Source organism: Garra rufa, chromosome 21 (genome assembly GCF_049309525.1).
Source record: "Garra rufa chromosome 21, GarRuf1.0, whole genome shotgun sequence".
In the NCBI taxonomy this organism is placed as follows: domain Eukaryota; kingdom Metazoa; phylum Chordata; class Actinopteri; order Cypriniformes; family Cyprinidae; genus Garra; species Garra rufa.
In genome coordinates, this window is record NC_133381.1 from 31,403,771 (window position 1) to 31,412,674 (window position 8,904).

Consider the following 8,904-nt stretch of genomic DNA (forward strand, 5'->3'; position numbering starts at 1 on the left):
GTAATAACAGTAAATTAAGCATAATTATAAGCAACTAAAATAAACAAAAATAAAACAATAGTGTATATTTGGATAATCACTATTACTTAGTACTAATACACTGTAATAAGAAGATTGTAAAATAAAATGTAACATTATTTTGTTTGTATGTTTTAGGTATCACAAAAATAAAACAATAAAACATATAAAATATACAATAAAATAAAATAACTTTAGAAAATAACTAAAATATATGCAAATTAATTGAACTACTAATGAAAAGTACTGAATCAAATTTATGAAGAATGTTCATTTTATTATTTTATTTTATTTTATTTTAATATTTATATTATTATTATTTTATTATTTTATTTTATTTTGGAATTGGTTAAATGGTACAAAAAGATGTGTTTTGTTGTAACAATATTTTACATACATATATGTCCTTCTTCATACTTACTACAGTAATAACATTAAAATACGCATAATTCTAAACAACCAAATTAAAGATTATTAATTCATAGTAAATACATGTTGTTAATTGCTATTACTCGTAAAATAAAATATAACATTTTTTGTTTATGTTCTAGGTATCACCAAAATAAAAAAATAAAATAAAATAAATAAAAAAAATAACTCTAGATTACAACTAAAATAAATGCAAATTAATTTAGCTACTAATGGATCCAAATTTATGAAGAATATTCATATTTACTTTCCAATTTACATTATAGGATATGGTTCCTTGCCTGTCCTTTCCTCTTCGACATGCAGACCTCCACGTTTTTTCTGCCTTTGATACTGTGTTTGTGCCACCCATTGTCTCTGCAAGTTGGAAAATTAAAAGAGAATTTATGAGTGCCCTCCAGTCAAGGGGTACAGCAGCCGGCCCGGGCTTTGTTAGAGGAGCTGCAAGAGTAGGGATTTACAGCTTTGCAATCAGGCAGAGTTCGCGTTCTAAAGCAGGGGCCTGCTCTTTTAAGAAGAGCAATAAACTCAGCCAAATGCTGCCACTTACTTTAAGTAATTAAAACAAGCTGGTTCAGAAAGAGACCTTAAACTACCCGAGTGTGTGGGTTAGATTTAGTGCTCGCACATGCCTCGCCCTGCCTAGGGTTGCTTCAGGGGTGCTGTAACTATTGACAGACCCTAACTAACACACATATCACTATCCAGCGGGTCAGTCCTACCCACTGCTTTAAGCTGAGACTTCCCATGGGACTGTGCATCTGGTGCTCTCTTGTTTATGCTGGAAGACATGGTTTTATTAAAGGCTTTCTAATGCATTCAAACATATATTGTTCAAGTTCCAAACTTGTGGTTAATTAAATGGCAGAATTAGCAAACAATCCCTTTAAAGATAGGTCATTATTAATACAATATTAGTGTAAATGTGACTGTCAAGTGTGACATGGGCTTTGTGTGGATGGATGGGGACCTGTCAGCTCAGTTGGCAAGCTGATGTTAACCCAGCCGCTGCTCAGAATCTCTGCGTAATAGAGATGTGTGGCAGACACAGGTCTGATCCAGACTGACAGCAACCTGGCAGCAGCCCGGCCAGGCTGGTATATCCTCTTCATTATCCCTTCTCTGCACTCGCCCCCCAACCGAGCTACTGCATACAGTCAGACAGTATCGCTGCTGGAGGAGTGTTCAGACTATTCAGAGAGAGGTGACCCTCACAGAGACTGCAGACCCACCACTGAGAGAGAGGATTGTGTTAATTAGGCTCACACAATGGCTTATAACCAATCAAATCTGAAGCCAACATCCTCATATCTTAATTGTGTTGTTTAGCAAAAGACATATTGGTTCAAGGACAGTTCATGTGGTATATCGTTTGTAATTGAGCCGACTTACAGTTTTTTGTAAATCAGACTAGCAAAACCACCAAAAACCCATACTTTGTGGGAGTGAAAACTTTTATACAATGAGATTTAAGGTGTATTTATGGTGTCGATTGGTATAGCACAGCTTAACAACTCCCTAAAACCTGCCTACGATAACCAGCATTTTTTTTTTTTTTGCTAAACCAGCTGGTTTCCCTGCTGGAAAATGAAATAAAATAAATTATATATATAAACAATAACAAAAACAGCTAAAACCAGCCTTGCCATAGCTGGTCAGCGGGCTGGTTTACGACAATTCCTTAGCTGGTCAGGCTGGGAGACCAGCTGGAACAACCAGCTTGACCAGCATAGCTAGGTTGGGAGACCAGCTAAAATGAGCTACTTCCAGCTTAAACCAGCTAAGACCAGCCAACCAGCTTAGGTTGGTTTTAGCAGGGTTTTTTTTTTTTTTTTTACTAAAATTACTACTATCACATAGAACTTAGGATGGATAGTATGCACATTAGGATGCAGGCTCAATCTGATGGTTCATGCTGTTTTTTTACTAAATCAGCAGATTTTTTTCATGTTAGTTGAATCTCGCTAAAACATGCTAGCAACATGTTAATCATGCTAAGAACATGCTAACAATGTGTTAACAACATGATAATCATGTTAGAAACATGTTGACAACATGTTAATAATGTTAGAAATATGTTAATAATGTTAGACATGTAAGAACATGCTAACAATGTGCTAGAAACATGTTAGCAACATGCTAGTCACACTAATAACCCGCTAACAATGTGCCAAGAACATGCTTCCCTGCTGAAAAAAACAGCATATGCTGGTTAGGTATGTTTTGGTGCTGGTTTTAGCTGGTCTTAGCTGGTCCTTTGCTGGTTTATGCTGGTCCTTGACCAGCAACATGACCAGCATAAACCAGCAAAGGACCAGCAAAAACCAGCCAAAACCAGCATCCCAGCACCAAAACATACCTAACCATACCTAACCCATAAAACCATATTAGCATCATTTGTGTTAGAAGCATGATAATCACACTAGAAAAACATGCTAACAATGTGTTAAGAAATGCTAATAATACTAAAATATACTAACAGCACACTAATCATGTTAGAAACATGTTAGGAACATTTTAACTATGTTAGAACATGCTAACAATAAGTTAACATGTTAATCATGCTAAAAACATATTAGTAACATGCTAGTCATGCTAAAACATATTAGCAACATGCTAATCATGCTAAACCCATATTAGCAACATTCTAATCATGTTAACAACATGATAATCACACTAGAAGAGCATGTTAACAATTTGCTAACAAATGCTAATAATGCTAAAATATACTAACAACACGTTACTCAGGCTAAAACGTTAGCAATATTCTAATCATGCTAGCAACATGCTAGTAACATGTTAATAATGCTAACAACATGTTAATCATGCTAATACCATGCTAGCAACATGGTAACCATGTGAGCAAAATGCTAGCAACATGCTAATGCTAAAACAAGCTAATCATGTTAAATATGTTAGAACATGCTAACCATATGCTAACATTAATTATACTAAAACATATTATCAACATGTGAATCATGCTAAAACCATATTAACAACATTCTACTAATGTTAAAAACATATTAGCAACATGATAATCACACTAGAAGAGCATGTTAACAATTTGCTAACAAATGCGAATAAGGGTAAAACATGCTAACAACATGTTACTCAGGCATTAGCAATATTCTAATCATGCTGGCAACATGCTAAAAAATGCTAGTAACATGTTAATAATGCTAACAACATGTTAATCATGCTGATATCATGCTAGCAACATGGTAACCATGTGAGCAACATGCTAGCAACCAAATACTAATGCTAAGACAAGCAACTGCTTCAAACTTTCAGGCTATGCTTTGTAAAGTTAACTTCAAAGTTTTTTTTTCTCAAAATGTACTCAATCTTGTTTACATTTGTTTCCTTACAAATTAGTTTGATGCTGAATTCTATCTGTATATAGGTATGCTTGGGCTATTATTAATGTTTTAAAAAAAATATTTATATATGAAGTTGTTTGAGGTGGGGATAAATTATATAACCCAAGGGAAAGTGCTTAGGGAAGTTCACAAGTGGATGTCTAAAAAGTGAAGTGGAACATGGCCATGGAGTCCAAGGTACGGAATTTCAGTGCTTTACACTCCAGTCCTGTAGGTGGTAGAAATGCGCCTTTTAGGTTGGTGTACAGAAGAAGCAGAAGAAGCAGCAAAGGGTAAACCTGTGTCTCACAAAGAAAAGCTTGAAAACTTATCAGCATGTTACATTTCCATTCAAAAAATCACCTTCATATGGGTTTGGAATGGCTTATGAGTATAATGATAATAAAAAAATGATGTAAAATGATGATAAAAAAAATCATTTTTGTGTGAATGGATGTTTTATGAACAAGTTGTTCATATTCTGAATTTTAGAAACATCAACCATGACAAACATTATGATTAAGGTTGCTGGATTTGTGTGCCGTGTATGTTGTCATAGACACCCATGAATCCCATATGTTGTGAAATATGTAGCCTTCACACTGCAGTTGTTGCACGGCAGCTAGTGCTTTCATCTGCAGCATTTTCCTCCTTCAGACCGCACACATGACCGCACTATAATCAGTGTTTGGAATGCAGTCGATCGCAGCGCTTGAGATTAAAATCAGACAACTGCATTCGGCTTGTTATGCAGAATGCGATGTTTGTAAGGCTGGTCATTTGGGAAATGTCGATTTCAAAGCTTGAGCGTCTTGTGGTGAAAGGAAATAAATTAGTATTAAATTGTTTGCGTACAAGGAAAGAAGTTGGCGGGAACAGCCAGCTGTGATGGCAGAATTCAGTGCGTATATGTCTTGCATTTTAATGACTTCTGTTTAAGGCACATGCTCAGTACTGTCTTTTTTTCATAGTTTATGAAACATATTTATCGAAACTCAGTTGATCAGTCATAAGCTTCCTTTTTATGGTTTGTCATTAGCATTTCTGTGATGGCAAAGCTCAATTTTCAGCAGCCATTTCTTGAGTCTTTAGTGTCACATGATCCTTCAGAAATCTTGAGAAATAAGTTGAGAATTGCCACAATGCGTAATATTTTTGAATCCATGATTTTTTTTCGAGATTTTTTGATGAATAGAAAGCTCAAAAGAACTGCATTTATTTGAAATAGACTTTTTTTAAATAATAATCTACATCTTTACTATCACTTTTGATCAATTTAAGGCATCCTTGGTGAATAAAACTATGTATATGTGTATATCTCTAATCACAGTTCAAATAATCAACAATCTACTACAGGGATATAATGGCATCTAGTGTGAATATCCTTACAAGGAGCTTAGACTCCAAGGGGCCTTTGCTACTAACAGATGGACTTCTCTAATGAAAAAGACCCTTTTAATTAGCCTGTTTGTGGACATTTATTCACCTCGTATGGCCACCTCCCCAATAAAGTTTCACTGAGCGGATTGGCCTTTCAGCAGGCTCCCGGCATCTGCCATCTGGTGGGCTGGGGGCTCTATGATGGTAAAGTGGCACCCTTGTTTCTTCCCACTTCAGTGAGCTGGAAAGGGGCTGAGGGAATCGAGCGAGGAGCTGGATCTGGGAGGCGGTCAACATGCACCATCTTTGGTGGGTGGGATATTCTTCATGCATGTTAAACTGCTTTAATGTAATAGTGACAACAGAAAAATCAACAGGGAATGAGGGTCATGTAGCCCCCTATAGCCAAGCAGAACTGATTAATGCTGTTGTTGCTGATGATGTGGCCTTTCCCTGCTGGGATAAGCAGCTTTGCGTCCTGGGACCATTTTAAAAAGCATGTACTTTTATCTTCTTCATGTAATTAACCACTAATATTTACCATCAAAATAGGATAAACCATAGTACATAAGCTTTTAATCCATTTAAAAAGAACAATAACTCAACTTTAGTCATTAAAAGAGTCGTTATAAGTGAATTATAACATGTTCATTGCTTGATGTTTGACTAGAAGTCAAGGGGAAATGCTTTAAATGTAGTCTCCATCTCAGCCACAAGTTAACTGTATTTTCTTTCCCACAGTCTGCTCTCCATTATAGAAACATGATAAGACGAATTGAATTCATGAGTTGTGCTTGTTCTTGGATGAAATGCGCAAATTGAGTCTTTTTTCGTGTGCTCTTCATGCCCTTCTCACTGGAAGGCGTCTATTCCTGATTATGTTTCATTCGCAGGTGGACATTTGATTTGGCTGTGGCTTGATTGCTTCCTCTACCAGAGAATGCACAGAAGGTCATATTGTAACCTCCTTTGGCAAACAAATTGGCTGCCTGCACATAAAAAGCGAAAGAGAAAAGGGAAGGAATGTGCTTTGAACATCTTTAGATGCAGCAGAGTCACCTTTGTGAGAGGAATGTTTGCTTCTGCGAAGAGTTTGAACATTAAAGTAGGCAACTACAAATAGAGTGAGGTGAAACTGGCCACACTTTTTTTCATTTCTCTCTCAAAACACCAACATGTTGAAAGTGTTTTTCATGTGTTTTTCAAAGTTCTTCTAGACTTCCACCATGAAATAAACTTCAGGAGCTATTGTTTTTGTATTCCTCAGCATAAAGTCTTAGTTCGTATCCACTCTGAATAATGCTAATCAAAGGACCAATGGACTTCACTGAATCTTTTTTAGTGAGGATGGATAAAATAATGCATGAATATCTAAACATATGATGCAGCTGTGAAGAGCAAAAGTAATTTACACCGCATTAAAATGAGCCATGAGACATTATTCATTTAATTGTGTCTTCCTGTTTATTTTCATATCATCAGCATTATGAAATCATTACCATTTTGTTATCAGGATGAAAACTAGGAAAGCTATATGTCTTTCTGTCTATGTCTGTCTATCCATCCATCTGTCTGTCTGTATAAATATCTGTATAACTTCCTATCCATCCGTTCGCCAGTCTATCCATCCATTCATCCGTCTGTCTATCTGTGTGTCTGTATATACGTCTATCTATCTATCTATCTATCTATCTATCTATCTATCTATCTATCTATCTATCTATCTATCTATCTATCTATCTATCTATCTATCTATCTATCTATCTATCTATCTATCTATCTATCTATCTATCTATCTATCTATCTATCTGTATGTCTATCTATCTGTCTGTCTATCCATTCATCTGTCTGTCTGTATAAATTTCTAACTGCCTATCCATCTGTTCACCAGTCTATCCATCCATCAATCTGTCTGTCTATCTGTCTGTCAGTGTATACCGTCTATCTATATGTCTGTCTGTCTGTCTGTCTAGCCGTCCATCTGTCCATCAGTCCATCTGTCTATCTGTCTATCCATGCATCCGTCCATCCATCAGTCCAACTGTCTATCCATCTATCCATCCATCCATCTGTCTGTCTATCCGTCTATCCATCTATCCATCCATCTATGTATATCCATCTACCTCTTTGTCTATCCATCTATCTACCTATCTATCTTTCTGTCCGTCTGTGTGTGTGAGTGTGTGTCTGTCTGTCTGTCCAGCAGTCCATCTGTCTGTTCGTCAGTCTGTCTGTCTGTCTGTCTGTCTGTCCGTCCGTCCATCTAGCTGTCTATCCATCCATCTTTCTATCTGTCCATTCATCTATCTGTCTGTCCATATTTCTATCTGTTTGTCCATCCATCTGTCTTTGTGTCTGTCTGTCCATCTATCTGTTTGTTTATCTGCCTAGCCATCCATCTGTCTGTCAAGCCTTCTATCCATCTGTTAATCTATGTATATCCGTCTATCTCTGTCTATCCATGGATCCATCCATCCATCTATACATCCATCTGTCTGTCTGTATAAATATCTGTATAACTGCCTATCCATTTGTTCGCCAGTCTATCCATCCATCCATGGATCCATCCATGCATCCATCTGTTTATCTGTCTGTCTGTGTATATCCGTCTATCTGTATGTCTATCTGTCTGTCTGTCTGTCTATCCGTTCATCCATCCATCCATCCATCCATCCATCCATCCATCCATCCATCCATCCATCCATCCATCCATCCATCCATCCATCCGTCAGTCCATCCATCCATCCGTCCATCTGTCTATCCATCTATCTGTCCGTCTGTTTGTCTGTCTAGCCGTCCATCTGTCTCTTCATTAGTCTGTCCATCTGTCCATCTATGTATTCATCTGTCTAGCTGTCTATCCATATTTATATCGGTCCATTCATCTATCTGTCCATATTTCTGTCTATCCATCCATCTGTCTATGCATCTGTCCATCAATCTGTTTGTTTATCTGTCTAGCCATCTGTCTGTCCATCTATGTATATCCGTCTATCTCTGTCTTTCCATCCATCCATCCATCCATCCATCTGTCTGTCTATCCATCTATTCATCTATCCGTCCATCCATCCATCTATGTATATCCGTCTACCTCTGTCTATTCATCCATCTATCTACCTGTCTATCTGTCTAGCCATCTATCTGTCTGTCCGTTCTTCCATCCATCTTTCTATGTTTTTATCGTTATATCTGTCTGTCCGTTCATCCATCTAGCAGTCTATCCATGGATCCATCCATCCATCCATCCATCCATCCATCCATCCATCTGTCTGTCTGTATAAATATCTGTATAACTGCCTATCCATCTGTTCGCCAGTCTATCCATCCATCCATGGATCCATCCATCCATCCATCTGTTTATCTGTCTGTCTGTGTATATCCGTCTATCTGTATGTCTATCTGTCTGTCCGTCCGTCCGTCCGTCTGTCTGTCTGTCTGTATAAATATCTGTATAACTGCCTATCCATCTGTTCGCCAGTCTATCCATCCATCCATGGATCCATCCATCCATCCATCTGTTTATCTGTCTGTCTGTGTATATCCATCTATCTGTATGTCTATCTGTCTGTCCGTCCGTCCGTCCGTCCGTCCGTCCGTCCGTCCGTCCATCCATCCATCCATCCATCCATCCATCCATCCATCCATCCGTCAGTCTATCTGCCTATCCATCCATCCATCCATCCATCTGTCTATCCATCTATCTGTCCGTCTGTTTGTC